The 17281-nt window shown below is 37.4% G+C and overlaps 1 pseudogene; it reads left to right on the top strand.

Annotated features, from left to right (window-relative positions):
* The first annotated feature begins 1293 nt into the window (after positions 1-1293).
* Positions 1294-2253, top strand: LOC144251625 (heterogeneous nuclear ribonucleoprotein A1-like; annotated as a pseudogene).
* The last annotated feature ends 15028 nt before the right edge of the window (positions 2254-17281 follow it).

Genomic DNA, 17281 nt, shown 5'->3' with positions numbered 1-17281 from the left:
TCTCTACCAAGACTTTTTGGTCAGAGTTCTGCAGGGAATCAGAAACAAGAGACTTATTGTAGAAATTGGCTGATGGGTTATGGAGCCAAGAAATTTTAGTGTTTGTCTGCAGGCAGGAGAATCAGGAAAGCAAGGGGTATAATTCGGTTTGAACCAAAGACCTGGGACTGAGGGCTGATAGTTTAAGTCCTGATCTGAGTCATGGAGACTGAGAAATAGTGAAGGTTTGTCATATCCCAGAACCAGAAAAGATGGACATCTCAGATCATGCAGAGGAATTTGCCCTTCCTTTGACTTTTGGTTTTGTTGAGCCCCTAAAAGGACTGGATGATGCTTGCTTTACTAAGAAGGGAGACTTTGCTCAGTCTACTTCTTTGAGAGCAAATCTTTGCCAGAATCACTCTCAGAACACCACCCAGAAATAATGTTTTACCAGCTATCAGGGTATTCCTTAGGCAGTGTGTTGACACATAAAATTAACCATCACATTCACTGCATTAAAAAATTATCAATTCATTAAAAATTGCTTAAAAACAGAGATGTTTATTTAAGTACAACAAATCATATAAAGAGAGTCCCTGAAGTTAAAAATAAAGTCTGCCATGGTATTTTACAAACAATATTGCTTGCACCATCAAGGTTGTTAGATTTCCATCACTGTGAGGAAACTACTGAAGACAGTAAACTAAAGGAGGAAAGATTAATTTCTGCCTCACTGTTTCAGAATTTTTAGTCCAAGTTTGGCTGACTGCATTGCTTTAGGGTCTGAGGTAGGGAAGAATATCCTGACAGTAGGATCTGTGGCAAAAGAGACTGCTCCCTTTATGGTAGCAATGGTAAACAATTTATTCTTTTTGAAAGTAGAGAAGGCGGGGGGGGGGGAGACAGAGAAGAGAGGAAATAGAGGGAGGAAGGGGCCTGGGACACAAAGAGCCCTTCAGGGAGTGACCCAGCTCCTGTCCTCATAAAGTTTTCCTCACTTCTCAATAGCACCATAGTCAATACATGGATCTTTGGGGGATACCCCAGTTCTAAACGATAACAAAGGTCAACTCAAGGTGCAGAGAAATATTTGGTTACACAAACCAAGATGGAAACTATTGTTATTTCTTGTTCCAATAGCCAGAGGCTAAGTGTATATTTCCACAGGTTAGCAAAGGACATTGCTTATCACGTTAATGAAAAGTGCAGAATTGAACTATCACAAAACACAATAAAAAAGCTCAAAGTTGGCTTTTCTGCCCATGGATGAGCATAGAAAGCATCGTCAAAGTCTCTCTTCCTGCTGCCATCATGTCTAAATCAGTGTCCCCTAAAGAGCCCGAACAGCTGTGGAAGCTATTCATTGGAGGGCTGAGCTTTGAAACAACTGATGAAAGTCTGAGAAGCCATTTTGAGCAATGGGGAGCACTCACGGACTGTGTGATTGTGAGACACCCAAACACCAAGCGCTCCAGAGGCTTTGGGTTTGTCACTTGTGCCACTGTGGAGGAAGTGGATGCAGCCATGAATGCAAGACCACACAAGGTAGATAAAAAAGTTGTGGAACCAAAGAGAGCTGTCTCAAGAGAAGATTCTCAAAGACCGGGGGCCCACTGACCTGTGAAAAAGATCTTTGTTGGTGGCATTAAAGAAGTCACCGAAGAACATCACCTACGAGATTATTTTGAACAATATGGGAAAATCTAAGTTATTGAAAACATGACTGACCAAGGCAGTGGAAAAAAAGGGGGCTTTGCTTTTGTAACTTTGATGACCATGACTCTGTGGATAAGATTGTCATTCAAAAATACCATACTGTGAATGGCCACAACTGTGAAGTGAGGAAAACCCTGTCAAAGCAAGAGGTGACTAGTGCCTCATCTAGCCAGAGGTCGAAGTGGTTCTGGAAACTGGTGGTGGTCATAGAGGTGGTCTTGGTGGAAATGACAATTTTGGTCATGGAGGGAACTTCAGTGGTCATGGTGGCTTTGGTGGCAGCCATGATGGTGGTGGATATGGTGGCAGTGGGGATGGCTAAAATGCATTTGGTAATGATGGAAGCAATTTTGGAGATGGTGGAAGCTACAATGATTCTGGGAGTTATAACAATCAGTCATCAAATTTTGGACCCATGAAGGGTGGAAACTTTGGAGGCAGAAGCTCTGGACCTGATGGTGGTAGAGGCCAATATTTGCCAAATTATGAAACCATGATGGTAATGGTGGTTCCAGCAGCAGCAGCAGTAGCCATGGCAGTGGCAGAAGGTTTTAATACTGCCAGGAAACAAAGCTTAGCAGGAGAGGAGAGCCAGAGAAGTGACAGGGAAGCTAAAGGTTACAATAGATTTGTGAACTCAGCCAAGCAGTATTGGCAGGGCCTAGCTGCTACAAAGAAGACATGGTTTAGACAATACTCATATGTATGGGCAAAAAACTCAAGGGCTACACTTGTGACTAATTGTATAACAGGCTATTTTTAGTTTCTGTTCTGTGAAAAGTTCAAAGCATTCCACAAAGGGTATTAATCTACTTTGTTTTTGGCACCTGGGCTGTTGATTGCTAAATGTAATAGTCTGATCATGACGCTGAATAAATGTCTTTTAAAAAAAAGTTCAAAGTTGAAGTTACAGGATCTTCATGAGGGTCATCATATCCTGGGGTAGCAGGAATCAATGGGTGGCAAAGAAAAGGTGGGTGTGGCTGCTGCAATACACAGGAGAGTGAAAGCAGCTATCAGAATAGTCCACCCCATTGTGTCCCTAAAAGTGAAATACCTGAGGGTCTTCTAAATCCTGACTGGATGTGAATAAGCAAAAGAACCATATATAAATTAGGGGTTTGTTTGAGCCATTAAGGCACAGAAGCCACTTTTCTGGGAACTCCTGGGTGAAATTCCCCAGTTCAAGAAAGCCCAGATCATGCTGGCCCTTGTCTTGGCTCACAGCTTTAGGACCAAACAACCTATTTCCTTCAAGATCCCTGCAACACCAAGAAACAAGCACCAAAACAAGCCTCCTACCACATTGAAAACTATCTACTGACCCCCTTGATAAATACAGATATTAAAATAATAATAATAATAAAGTTGTTAATCCCTATGATATTTAAAATTTATATCTATTTGTTTCTAACAATTTTCTTTAACAGGAAAAAGATAATTAATACTGTTATCTAAATTTGTTTGATGTCTTGTATCTTACAGTTAAGAATAAATACATTTAAGGTAAAGGGGAGTAATTATATGTCTTTATTAAAAGAGGTACTTATTGATTTGCAAGGTTAGAGTGCTAGAATGTCATCCATTGGGTGCTAAAATATCATCTACTAAATATAAAAACATCAGACCCTATTAACTAAAATATACTTAAACTTTAGATGTGTTTGTAATTTGGTTAATATAAAATAAGATCTAAAATTCCTTTATTCTCTATGTCCTCATGAGAACCAAGGGGCTGGGAGTTAAACTTCTATCAGGTGTGATTTATATAGAAAGGTTTAAGAAAAATTTAACCTAGTAAAGTGAAAGGCTATAAATGTCTCAGTAAATTAAAACAAAATATGTACAAAATAATTTTCAAAATGTTTACATATAGCTAAATTGGTTACATGAAATTAACACAATCAGCTGAAGTTATTGAAAGATTTTTACTCTTTAAATCCTGCTAAGGTTCTGACATGAGGCTTATTTACCAATATAGATAAGATCTTTTCACAGACTTTTATTACTTGGGCATTCTAACTAAAGGATAAAAGAAATAAGAAATACTGAAAATATTAATCTACTCTCATTCCAATAAAATAATTTTTTATGTCTGTTGAGTTTTATTATTTTAAAAAAAACACTAGTTTTAAAGGATTTAAGGTATATAACATTTTGATTAAACAATAACTGTTATTTTAAAAGTACCACATTACATTCCATATTTCAAATTTTTCTTTAAAAGCTAAACTTGGTTAATATAAAAAATCAGTGTAATTATGATAATTATTAATAACATATTAATTGTATCTTTATTTCCAAAATACACACGTCATTAAAGTACAAGATTTAAAAGAACATTTTACTAAGCTGATGTTCTTCAAACAAAAGTTTCTACAACAATAGCTCTTAAACTATATAATAATAACAAATTAATTGGAAATTAATGGTGTCATTTAATATTTTATATTTAAATAAATACGTTATAAAATTTTATGTTACTCTCTACACTGCAAAGTAAACTATATTTCTAAAAGACAATTAAGACACACTGGCTTATTTAAAAGTTAACAATATGATGCATATAATTTTTTTTTTTTTTGTGGTGCTAGGGATTGAACCCGGGGCCTTGTGCAAGGCAAGCACTTTACCAACAGGTCATGCCCTGCTTTGAAAATATGATTCTTGCCGTTTTGTATTTATTTCTTGATAGATTACTTTCACAGTTTTTATTTCACAGCCAGCCCATCTCTCCCATGGGTACCTCACCCATGCTGGATCTGAACGGAGAGCTGTAGGCTAAGTTAGAATACGTGATGATGTGCTGGAGGCCTCTGGATTTGTACTTCAATCTTCATCTGCTCTATGGAGGAAGAGCAGGGAGTAGACTGGCAGAAGACCAGTAAGGCCAGTTATTTAACTGAATCACATTTTCAGAAGTTTCTTGGGAGAACCTTTAGAAAAGAAACAGGTGTTACTTCAACTCTCTGAAGAAATTCTATCTCAATTCTTCTGGGTGCTCAGCTTGGGTCATGTATTTCCCTCCATCCATTACCCAAGGATCCAACAGCCTCTATCCCCTCCTCCCTTCTTTCCCACAGGCCAGAATCAGTTCCTGCCCTGCTATAGGCTTTGGTCTCAGGACTGAAGCCCTAATGACTGGATCTGCTCCCTGACTGGAAGTCTGCTCCTCCCCCGATAGGAGGGTCCATAGGACCTGGGGATGCGGAGAGTCCTGCCAAAGAGAGGGGATATGGAACCTAGTTCCCAGACTTTGGGTGGGGTTGCAGATGACATCTTTCTTCCCCCTTCTCCCTCAACCTCTCCTTACCTGGGAGCAGCACAGCTCTAAAAGTGACTGGCCCTGCCTACTCCCTCCACTCTGGTTAAGTCAGCTGGAGCATCAGGCTCCAGCAGCTGCTCAGCCCCACCAGTCTCTGCAGAGGCCCTGCTCAAGGCAGAGGCTGCTGAGCTGGCTCAGGATCTGGAGTCTGCAGGAGGCTGGGTTCCAGGGCCACAGCCCAATCCTGGAGTTGTAGGAGTCCCCAGAGAGCTGGCATCCTCTGCCTTCATCCTGAACAGACTCCACTCTGTTTTCAACTCAGCTTCTGGAAATGAGCCTCCTGTTGGAATGCAGCCCTGAACTCCAGCCTTCCAGGTTGGGCTGGGAAAGGCCTTCCCTGCGCCTTACCCTGGTGTTAGCCATAGGACCCTCTCTCTCCCTCTCTTTTACATATGAACATAATACCTTGATTTTAAGTTTAAACTCAGTGCCTAACACATGCTAAGCAAGCACTCTACCACTGAGCCAGGACTGAGGTCCCAGGACCCTCTTCTTTGACTGTGGGTATGAAGTCCCTTTCTCTGTACACATTAAATGGAGATACCATGCTGCCATCTTCCAGGATTGGGTATTTCCTTCCTGTGTTCCTTTTATCTCCACACCATGCCCCACTGTGTCCCTCTAATAGAAATCTGGTCTGAATCAGACCTGCATAAGCTAAAACCCTTTAGAGCCCACAGGCTGCCTTGGTATGGCCACTCCTCTTTCCCATGGGCCCTGACAGGGAGGATTTCTCAGAACTCAGGCCTGAGCATGGTCAAGCTATTGCTTCCAGTGACAGGAGGCCTGATTCTTCTGTCTCACCTCAGAATGGGAAGGACCAGTCAAGGTACAGACTAGGATCTTGGGAATTCACTTTCCTGTCCTCATTGCTTCCCCATCTCCCCCATCCCTCTCTTCAATCTGCCTACAATACGTGTGAGAAAAAAATTATGATGCATCCTATGATGAGGATTCTAGTGATTAAAGGTACTGAATTCCAGTGATTAAAGGTACTGGCTGAGGACTTCGCAATTACTGTGTTTGGGGTGGTGGTTGAAGGTCCTGAAATGAAAACATAAGAGTATTAGCCCTTCTTCAGACCAAAATATGAGGACATATCTGCTTAGATCCTGCTGCCCCAAGTCATTCAGGAAGGCAGATAGTTCCTAGATCTCTGCTATGTAGCAGCTGCTGTGACAGGTCCTGAGAAATGAGGGAGACAGGAAACGGGCCATGTCTTTAAGGGGCTCATACAGCTAATGGGAGAAGCCTGGGTGACCATACAACTCATCCTTCCTGGTGGCAGAATATGAGGAGACCCATGAGGATGTTGGTGGAGAAGGGTCTCAGGAGCTGACATGTGAAGTGATTTAGAGGAATTTCCAAAAAGAGACGAGCAAATGTCAGACCAAAAGAATGTGCACTAAAAAAGAGGCATTAGGAGGTGAGAAGGGAAAAAGATAGGAAGACTATACCTATGAATGTTAACCCAGGTCTGACTCATGCTTGATGGATTGTACACACACACACACACACACACACACACACGTAGAAGCATCTCATGTGAATCCCACTTCTTCCCCCTCCTGCCAGTTACCTGTTGGCTCCAACTCTGCCTCCCATTCCTTCAAATTCTGAATCCAGGTTCTACAGTCACCTATCGAGGACCTGTGTAACAACTCAGTCACCTCCTTGTCATTTTCCCACATTTTTTTCATCCAGTTGGACCCAGGATGTATCTCTCTCCACTTTCTGTTGTCTGAGTCAAAAAGGAGCCACATCTGTCCATTGAAGCCAAACTTCCAGGAGCTGTTGGATTTATGCTGACAACACATCCTGCCCTCCAGGGTGTTCAGACCTGCCCCCATCAGAGAGAAATCAGCCTCCTTTCTTAACAAATCCTTTGTCCAACCCAGTACCACCTTCCCTGTTTTCCTTCTAATCTGGCTGTGTTCTGTCCTCCAAAACAGTTATGTCTGGGCTTTTAGAGGGACCAACATCTAACTCTTTTTTTTTATATATGCACACAATCAATTTCCTTCAACCAATATCAGCTCTCTCATATCCCTGGACTATCCTTACATACCTCTGGCCATGTCATTTTCTGCTTTAATGTCAGCCAGTTTCTGTTTTAGCGTATTCACAATATCTCTCAGTGACATTTTGGGCTCTTCCCAGGTGACTGTGGCACTCACTTTCCCTCCCAGGGCACTCAAGGATTTGACCTTGTCCATGCCACAGTCATAGGAGAAAAAATTCTTCTGGTCCACCTGGGCATGGACTGTAAACCATTGCTGTCCAGGTGCTGCCTTAGAATTGATGGTGAAGTCATAGTGAAGGGAGTGAGTGCCTGTGAGGGAAAAGGGCGAGTAAGGGTTGGGCTGGTGAGAAAGGACCCTTTAGGCACCCCCTCCCCATCCCTCTGAAGGGCTGAGCTGGCAGACCAAGAATGACCCTTCCCAAGCTCTCTGCTTCACCTGTTTAAGTTGGGCATGTTCCCCTCCTTTGAAGAGGAGGCCCACTTCCCCTCTGCCCTTTGAAAGATGCCTACACCCAGCAGAACATCACCTGGCAATGGCAGTGCCAGGCCTGCTGTGAGGGAAGGGCCTGCCTGGCAGAGGACGATCAGACGCAGGAGAAGGGACTGTGCATGCTGAGTCATGGTGGGTGCAGTGAGGATGGGATCACAGCTGCATGAGAAAGAGTTCATAATTATGGTTCATAGCTTTTAGCTTGACTGTTAGGAGATGGCACTACTGTCCCAGGAGATTGCCCTTTTTAGGTTGGAAAGTGATATTGTAATCTGAATAAAATGAAAAATTCATAGTTTGAAGAAAGGTAGTAAAGGAAGGAATCAGAAGTATGTGCTTTGTGGTTCATAAAATTGTATATGCCAGGTTAGATATACTAGAAAAGCCAGAAAAATGACCAGTCCACTGTGATTTTTAAGAAAGCCTGGGAGATTATTGTTTATCAAGTGTATTAAAAACATCTGGTATCCAAACCTGAACCAAAATTAGTGGAAAGGAAGAAATAAATAATAAGTTCAGAGCAGAGCACAAATAATGAATCAGAGACTAAAAAGGAGCATGAGAGAGTAATGAAATAAGGAGCTGGTTCTTCAAAGAACTAAACACAGGTGAAAAGTCAGTAGCTAGACAACTAGGCAAAGTAGAGAGAAGACTCAAATTCAGACAAGAAAAGGGAAAGATTGCAACTGACACCACAAAAGTACAAAGGATCATTTGAGATTATTAGGAACAAAGATACCCATGTTTGTTATTATTTGCAAAAATTTGGTAACCTAGAATAAATGGAAAAATTCCTGAACACTTACACATATATATCTTACCCAGGTTGAATCATAAATAAATAAAAAAGCTGAGCAGACCTATAATAAGTAACAAGATTGAATCAGTAGTAATAGCCTTCCAGAAAAGAAAATTCCAATACAAGAGAGCTTTACTGCTAAAAGTTCTACCAAATATTTGAAGAACAGTTCCTAGTTCTCCTTAAGTAATTCCCAAAAATAGAAGAGAAAGAAATTCTTCCAAATACATTTGATGAAGCCAGCAATTCCATGATACCAAAACCTGACAACACACACAAAAACTAATCCACAGCTATTTTTTTAGAATATTTTTTAATTGTTGATAAAACTTTTTATTTATTTATTTATTTATTTATATGTGGTGCTGAGAATCGAACCCAGTGCCTTACACATGCCAGGCAAGTGTGCTACTGCTGAGCCCCAGCCCCAGCCCCCACAGCTAATATTTTTGATGAATAAAGATACAAAAATCTTGAACAAAATACTAGCAAATTAAATTCAATTGCCCACTAGAAAGATTATTTAACATGACCAAGTGGAATGCATCTCAGGGATGCAATAATGGTTCAACACTATCTAATCAATAAATGTAATATCCCACATTAACAGAATGAAGGGCAAAACCGATATAATAGATGTAGAAAATGCACTTGATAAAATCAACATCTCTTCATGATGAAAATGCTGAACAACTAGGTATAGAAGGAATACATCTCAACATGATAAAAGGTGTGTCAAATAAGCCATCAGCAAGCATCATATCAAATGGATAAACACTGAAAGTTTTTTCTCTCAGATCTGAAACAGAAGAATGATGCCCATTTTACCACTTTTAATCAATGGAATTCTGGAAGTGCTTGCTAGAGCAATCAGGCAAGAGAAAAAATGAAGGGCATCCAAACTGGGAAAAAAGGAATAAAATTCTCACTGTTTGCAGATGAGCTGATGTTACATTTAGAAAACTCCAAGGACTTCATCCAAAACTAGTAGTGGTAATAGATGAATTTAGCAAAATTGCAAGATACAAAAAATAAAATTATTAGAGTTGTTATATACAAATAGCAAATCATCTGAAATAGAAATCAAGCAAACAATACTACTTACAATAACTGCAAAAAATATAAAACCTTGGAACAAATTAAAATAAAGAGGTAAAAGATCTCTAAAATGAAAACTATAAAGCAATGAGGAAAGAAATTGAAAATAACACACACACACACACACACACACACACACAAATAAAAAGATAACCAATATTGTTCAAATGTCTATTCTACCCAACAAGATCGGCAGATTCAATGTAATCCCTACCAAAACACCAAGAGCATTCTTCACAGAACTAGAAAAGACAATCCTAAAATTTCTATGGAACCACAAAGCTCCTGAAGAGTCACAGTTATCCTGAATGAAAAGAACCAAGCAAGAGGAGTTCCATGACTTGACTTCAAAATACAGGACAAAGCTGGAGTAATCAGAACAGCATGGTGCTGACTTATAAACAGAAGCATGGACCCATGGAACAGAACAGAGAGCATAGAATTCGACCCACACACCTACAGCAGCCTATTTTTGAAAAAGGTGTAAGAATGTACAGTAGAAAAAGGACAGTTTTGGGGCTGGGATTGTGGCTCAGTGGTAAAGCGCTCGCCTAGCACAGGAGGGACCCGGGTTCGATTCTCAACACCACATAAAAAAATAAGGCATTGTGTTGTGTCCATCTTAAACAAAATTCTCCCTCTCTCTTAAAAAAAAGACATTTTTTTCTATACATGGTGTTGGGAAAACAGGGTAGGGAATCCACAGGAAAAAGAATGAAACTAGAACCCTGTGGCTCTTTACTCAGAAACAATCAACTCAAAGTGGATTAAATGGGCTGGGGGTGTAGCACAGTGGTAAAATGCTTGCTTACCATGCAGGAGAACCAGGGATTAATTGAAAAAAATAAAATTTTATTTTTAAACATTTTAAGGCTATTGTAATGGGAAAAGATTTTTTAGACAAGACCCCTATTTTAGAAAACAAAAGCAAAAACAGATAAACAAGATGAATCAAACTAAAAAATCCTCTGCACAGGTTCTACTCCTGGACATCTACTCGTATCAGAAACAGAGAAAGATACCAACAAAGGGACACATGTAAAAAAAGAGGAAAGAAAATCCATCTCATTTGAAGTGAAAGTCCGTGATCTCAGAAAACATGAGGAAACAGGCACGCGCCCCCCCCCCTTCACAATGCTCCAACAAAGGATCCCACAGTTATGGAAGTACATAAAATCACAGATAAAGATAATGAAAAACTAATTATTAAAATGTCCAATGATCTAAAAGAAGATCTAACAACTGAATAAGAGAATAAATGCAGACTAAAGACCTTAGGCTATTTCTAAAGCTTTCAACTTTTCTAACTTTTCAGAATTTTTGGTGATTTGAAAAAAATATTTATTTTAAGAAATGAATTGTTTGAAATTAATTATTTATCTTTCCTGCATTATTTTTCACTTTCATTGATTTTTTTAGAAGAACTAACAGAACAGAATTCCAAAAGTGTTCCATGTAAATTTAAAGGTATGTTTCTAATGATCAATATAGAAAGTAGAAGCAAAACATCATCTAGTTTGGTGGTTCTGCCTCACACTAGAGAGTTACTTATTTATTTCTGCCATTATTCATTAGGTTCCTGAGGTTGCAGAAATCACCAACCAACAAAAAGAAAAGTCTTTTTAGTTTGTTTCTCACAACCAATTCAAGCTAAAATACACTAGTATCATTGTAGTTTCAGACCAAAGTATGTTTCTAAATTATAAATATATGTATACATAAATATATAAATAAATATAAAATATAATATAATATTAGAGAGAATCATTTTGTTAATATTTCCCTTTAGACACAGTTCTGGGAACAAAGTGTCACAAATAAGACATAAATCCTACATTGCTACACACAGTAATTAAGGCACATACTAAGAGCTTGGTATAAAACATAGAGACATAAATAACTAGAGAACAACATAGAGAATTATACCTAAGTGCTAAGCAGCAAATTCATAGTCTTTAAGTACATGAAGAGACAAGTTATCATAGCAAATTTTATAACTCAGTTGCTGCTAATATACAGAGATAATATTTTTCTGCATTTAGTACCTTTTTTGCAGACATATGAATTACAATTAATTCCAACCAGTAAAATGCAGAAATAGTGTAAAGATTATTCACCATGAGTAAAACTACTTAAAGAGAGAACCAAAACTTCCATTCCTGTCCAAATGTTTATTCCTGACAAAAAGACTGCTTCTTTTGAACCATTTCTGTGGAAACAATTTTTTATAATAAATATTTTGGTGATTTTTTTTGCATATTACTTAATATATTTAGGCTTCACATTTTCTCTTTTGTCCTATTTTACTACCTATATTCTGAAAGAAAAGAATTCTAACTCCTAAACTACCTTGATATTTGAGCTATCTTTTAATTTTTAAGCTTATATCATTTCTATAATGAATACTGTGCTTTCAGTAAAGAATGACTATTTTTATGCACCTGGCTCATTTACAGGAGTTTTGTTGTGTTCTTTGGTTTTATTTACAGTGAAGTTAAAAAAAGGTTAATGTTAAACCAAATCACAAAGAAAAGACCACCAACTCCAATTTTAAATCAAATTAAATCAAGATTGTATTGTGTACACAAAAACTGGCCAGGACTGTCTCTTTCAAGATTCCATGCTAGAGATCATCCCGCTGATCTTCAGGAAAAAGTTTTTAAAGCACAAAAAGTTACAAAGGAGGTGGGTGTATAGGGTGCTTACAGCTAACAAGATTTTGACAATCATAATACAAAGGCAGATAGCAGGTTAAGGATCTACATCACTAACATTTCAGGGGAGGGAATAAATTCAGCTCCAGACATTAGAATTTATGAGCTGCCACTGAGATTTAGAGAGAATTGTTGTTTGGTCAGTGGAAGCCAGAATTTATGAGGCACAAGTAAGGTTTTAGAGAGGGTTGTTATCTGGTAAGGGATAGCCAGGCATAGGTGAATTCAAAACACAGGTAGAAATTACAAGTAAGTTTAAAACATCAAAATATTGTCAGGCCAAAGAGAAATTTTAGTTTTCTTGCACAAAACAGAAATAAACTTTTTACTTCTGAAAGCTCTAAGAGAAGATTTTATTTTTTGTATTTTTTCACATCTAATGGCTTCTGGCTTTCCTTTGTTTTTGAGCATAAATGCTTCCCTTTTGTGTTTATGGGGCTTCCAAAACAATATATATATATATATATATATATATATATATATATATATATATATATATATATATATATATTGGTAAGCCCTTCTCATAGGGAAGATGTTTTTAACATAGCAAGTAATTACCCTTTAACCCACAGGGTCTGACAACCATATTATAGGATATGAAAGACCCTCCAATATGCTTGTTCTTCCAACCATTGTTGGCAAAGATTGACAAAAGTCAATTCATTGCACACAATGAGTGAGGTGGGTCTCTGCTCTGCAGTCCAGAACAGGAGGTAAAAGAGCCCCCAAAGTGAGTTTACACAGGGCTTTACATGACATAGCTGACAAAATCCTAAAAACAAAAGAAAACAAATTCAAAGAGAACCATACCCACATAATCTCGTTTGACAGAATCAAATTCATAAGAGGAACAGAGGACAGAGGCAAATCTAAAGGGATTTAACTATATTTTCTTTTTCTAAATTGCTATTAATTTCTCCTACAATTATAGAGTTCTGGATCTCCTCAGTTCTACTTTCTCATTACTTTCAACCTACAATACATGAGGCACAGTGAATTTACCCTACTCATGTACTTATCACTTATTTTTTTCTATAGAAATGAATATGAATATATTTTTCCCACATTTCCAAGATTCTACCCTGAAAATTTCTGTGATATCACTTCCCTGAAATGCATTTTCATTATTTCATGTCAGTTCATCTAAGTATTCCATATCATGTGTTGGAAAAGATGAGACAACTCTAAGGCCCTTCTTATTTGACTATTTATAAACTATAATGAAATGTCAACCTCAGTACCTCCACAGAACTTAAGTCTCATTCACCTTTCTCATTCATAGTGCTTTATTTTTTAAGTAGGTAGCAAAAATTTTATTTTGAAGAAGAGTAAGTCATTTTTAGCCATTCAGTGTTCTTTAGAGGATCCCAGAAACCTATGGTTGTGGTTCTTAAACAACCTTACCACTGAAAGGTTGGACATTGATACTATGCTTCCATGGGAAATGGTTTCTTGGTTGTGAATATTGTCTTTCCCTTTCTCCTATAGTCTTGGAAAGGTGTGGATTGTGCAAACTTTTAGAATCACTATTTTCAACACACTTAGCATGGACCCATTTGATAATAGAAGACATCTAAATTCTGAAAAAAAAAAAAGACTCTTCACCAAGCCCTAAAGAAGTGATAAAATAATCTCTGGAAAAAATAACAGTCATCCATTAGATTATTTTTAAAAAATACTAAGAATAAGTTTAGTTAGTAATACATTACTATACTAGGAAAAATGATATAAATGCAATTTTAATTTTTAAAGTTGTTTCTGATTACTACAAAGAGAGTATAAAAAGCTGGGTACATGAGCTAGAGTTATGTCTCAGTGGTAGACTACTTTGCTAGCATGTGCAAAGCACTGAATTTGATTCTCAGCAATACATATAAAGATTTTTTTTTAAATTTTTAAAATAAATGACAGCGGAATGCATCACAATTCTTATTACACATATAGAACAATTTTTCATACCTCTGTTTGTATATAAAGTATGTTCACATCAATTCCTGTCTTCATAAATGTACTTTATTTTTTTAAAGAGAGAGAGAGAGAGAGAGAGAGAGAGAGAGAGAGAGAGAGAGAGAATATTTTAATATTTTTATTTTTTAGTGTTCGGCAGACACAACATCTTTGTTTGTATGTGGTGCTGAGGATCAAACCCCAGCCGCATGCATGCCAGGTGAGCACACTACCACTTGAGCCACATCCCCAGCCCCATACATGTACTTTAGATAATAATGTCTATCACATTCCACAATCCTTGATAATCTTTACTCAATACTCCTACACTGGCTACTTCACATAAACTGCCTCAGGGATTTAATGCAGTAATCAAATAGATTTTCTGCAGCCTATGCAGTGCTGTTGGAATAGCTATTATAAAAATATAAAATTGTCATGTATGGTGGCAGATGCCTGAAATTCGAGAAGCTATGGAAAATGACACAGGAGAATTGTTAATTCAAAGACAGCCTCATTAACATAACAAAGCTACAAACAACTTAATGAGAGCCTATCTCAAAATATAACATAAAAAAGAATGTGGATGTATCTCAGTGGTATGCACCCCTGGGTTCAATACTCAGCACCAAACCATACAAAACCAAGCAAATATCTCATAATTAATAGGGATTCCAGGGTACACAAATATGTAAAAATGTTGGTGACATTTTTAAATAAATTTAATAAATATATTTTAAGTAAATTTAATAAATATATTTTATAAAAGGGTTAAGGTTCTTTAAAAGCCCAAAATAAAAATGCCACATAATCCACTAGTAATAATTTGGGGTAGCAGTGCAAGGTTGTACATGCCTGTACTCCCAGTGGCTTAGGAGGATGAGAGGTAGAAAACTATGGGTTTATTCTCAAATTAAAGACCAGCCTCAAGAACTTGGCAAGGTCCTAAGAAACTCAGTAAAACTTTCTCTCAAAAATAAATAAATAAATAAAAGTGTTGGAGACTGGGTATGTAGCACACTGGTAAAGTGCCCTGGGGTTAATTTCCATTATTTAAATAAATAAAAAGATATAAATAATAATTCTTGGTTAAAAAATGCCATACAATCCAGTAATAATAACTCTGGGTATATATGTAAAAAAATTGGAATCGTTTTGCTAAATATATTGCCACACATCTATTTTTATTGTACCTTTATTCACAGTATCTAATTAAAGGAAACAAATGAAGTACCTTTTAGATAGAAAGTATATCAGAAAATGTCTTCCAACTGCAAAGCATCTAATTACTCCATCCCTTCAGATGCTATACACTTAAAATTCAAACTGGTCCCTAGAAGGCAAGACTTAGATAGTGGTGTTTTCTAAATACTCCAAAAAATTTGGAATCTCTGGGAACCTTGTTTCAGATATTCTAAAACTCAGAAATAGGTCATATGGGGGGTCAGAATGAGAACACAACACACAGTAAACTCTTTAATGGGGAATCTGAACTCAGACACTGTCATAACCAAAAGCAGTGTTGGAGATAAAAAAAAAAATAGATTCTGTTTCACTGATTTCTGGGTTATGGATTCAAATCAAATATATATTAGAAAAAAAGTTAAAGCTACTGGTTAAAATCTACATAAAACAGTATTAAAATGTACCAGGGGCTGGGTGTGTTGGTGCAAGCCTGTAATCCCAGTTGCTGAAGAGGCTGAGGAAGAAGTATCAAAAGTTCAAAGACAGCCTTAGCAGAAGTGAGGTGCTAAGAAACTCAGTGAGATCCTGTCTCTAAATAAAGTAAAAAAAAAAAATCCTGGGGATTTGTCTTAGTAGTCAAGTGTTCGTGAGTTCAATCTCCAATATCCCCCATAAAAAAAGTACCAGGGGCCTAAGGCTGGAGCTCAGTGGAGCTCAATTTTCTGGCACATGTGAGGCACTGGAATCAATTCTCAGCTCCACATATAAGTAAATGAAATATAAGGTCTATCAACAACTTTTATATATAGTACCAAGATATTGACATGGACTTTGATCTAATTTGCTATGTACTTTAGCCCTTAAGATTGAAGTTGGCCAGGCATGGTGGTGCATGCCTGTAATATCAGCTGTTTACAAGACTGAGACATAAGGATCATGAATTCAAAACCAGTCTCATCAATGGCGAGGCACTAAGCAACTCAGTGAAACCCTGTCTCTAAGTAAAATACAAAATAGGGGTAGGGATGTGGCTCAGTGGTAGAGTGCCCCTGACTTCAATCCCTGGTCTCTCCCCCCCCAAAAAAAAATAAATGGGGCTGAGTAAATAGCTCAGCTTGTAGAGTGCTTGCCTTCTAAGCATGAGGCCCTGGGGTCAATCCCCAGTACAGAGAGAGAGAGAGAGAGAGAGAGAGAGAGAGAGAGATTTAACTTGCATGTAATTTAAATTCAAGTTAGTCCCACTTTTATTTTTTCCTGCCACACCAGAATAAAAGAGTTTCCTGAAATGTTTGGAACGTTTCTGTGCGTTATTTATTTATTTATTTATTATTTACTTATTTTTATGTGGTGCTGAGGATCGAACCCAGGACCTTGCACATGCTAGGTGAGTGCTCTGTCACTGAGCCACAACCCCATCCCCTTCTGTGGGTTATTTTAATGAAATGATCTGACCATAAATAAGTAAATAAACAAATTAATTAATAAATGAATAAATCCTCAATTGATGACCCATTAAACTTTTTAAAAATCCTTAAATGGGACACATAAATCTCATTTAGGAGAGATTCATTCTTTTTAATGTCACCTAATTTTATTCTGCTTTTTTCTCATGTGAAAATCTCAGATGATAAATTAAAATCTTTTAAAAATGCCCTCAAGTTCTTGAAGAAAAACATTATAAATGATGCATACATTTGAAATAAAACATGGGAAAATAATGATTAATAATGCTGAAAGTGCAGTTTTGAGATGAACCAAAATTTCTCAGTTTGCCAATTGAATCTGGGTGCTTGTCTCATAAATTTTGAAGAAAAAAATCTATTTAAGCAAAAAGAAATAGAATGACCACCATGTGGTATGAGGAATGATACCAGAAAAAAAATTCATTTTTGTGTACCATCTTACAACTTTACTGATGGTTTTGGGCAGAACAAGGAGCATACTGCATTTAGAATAGGCTTTGGAAAAGGCATCCTGACTACCATATAGGTTCACTTTC

This window comes from Urocitellus parryii, unplaced genomic scaffold, assembly GCF_045843805.1.
Source record: "Urocitellus parryii isolate mUroPar1 unplaced genomic scaffold, mUroPar1.hap1 Scaffold_127, whole genome shotgun sequence".
In the NCBI taxonomy this organism is placed as follows: Eukaryota; Metazoa; Chordata; class Mammalia; order Rodentia; family Sciuridae; genus Urocitellus; species Urocitellus parryii.
Note: the sequence above shows the minus strand (reverse complement) of the source record. Positions and strands in the feature narration are given on the sequence as shown.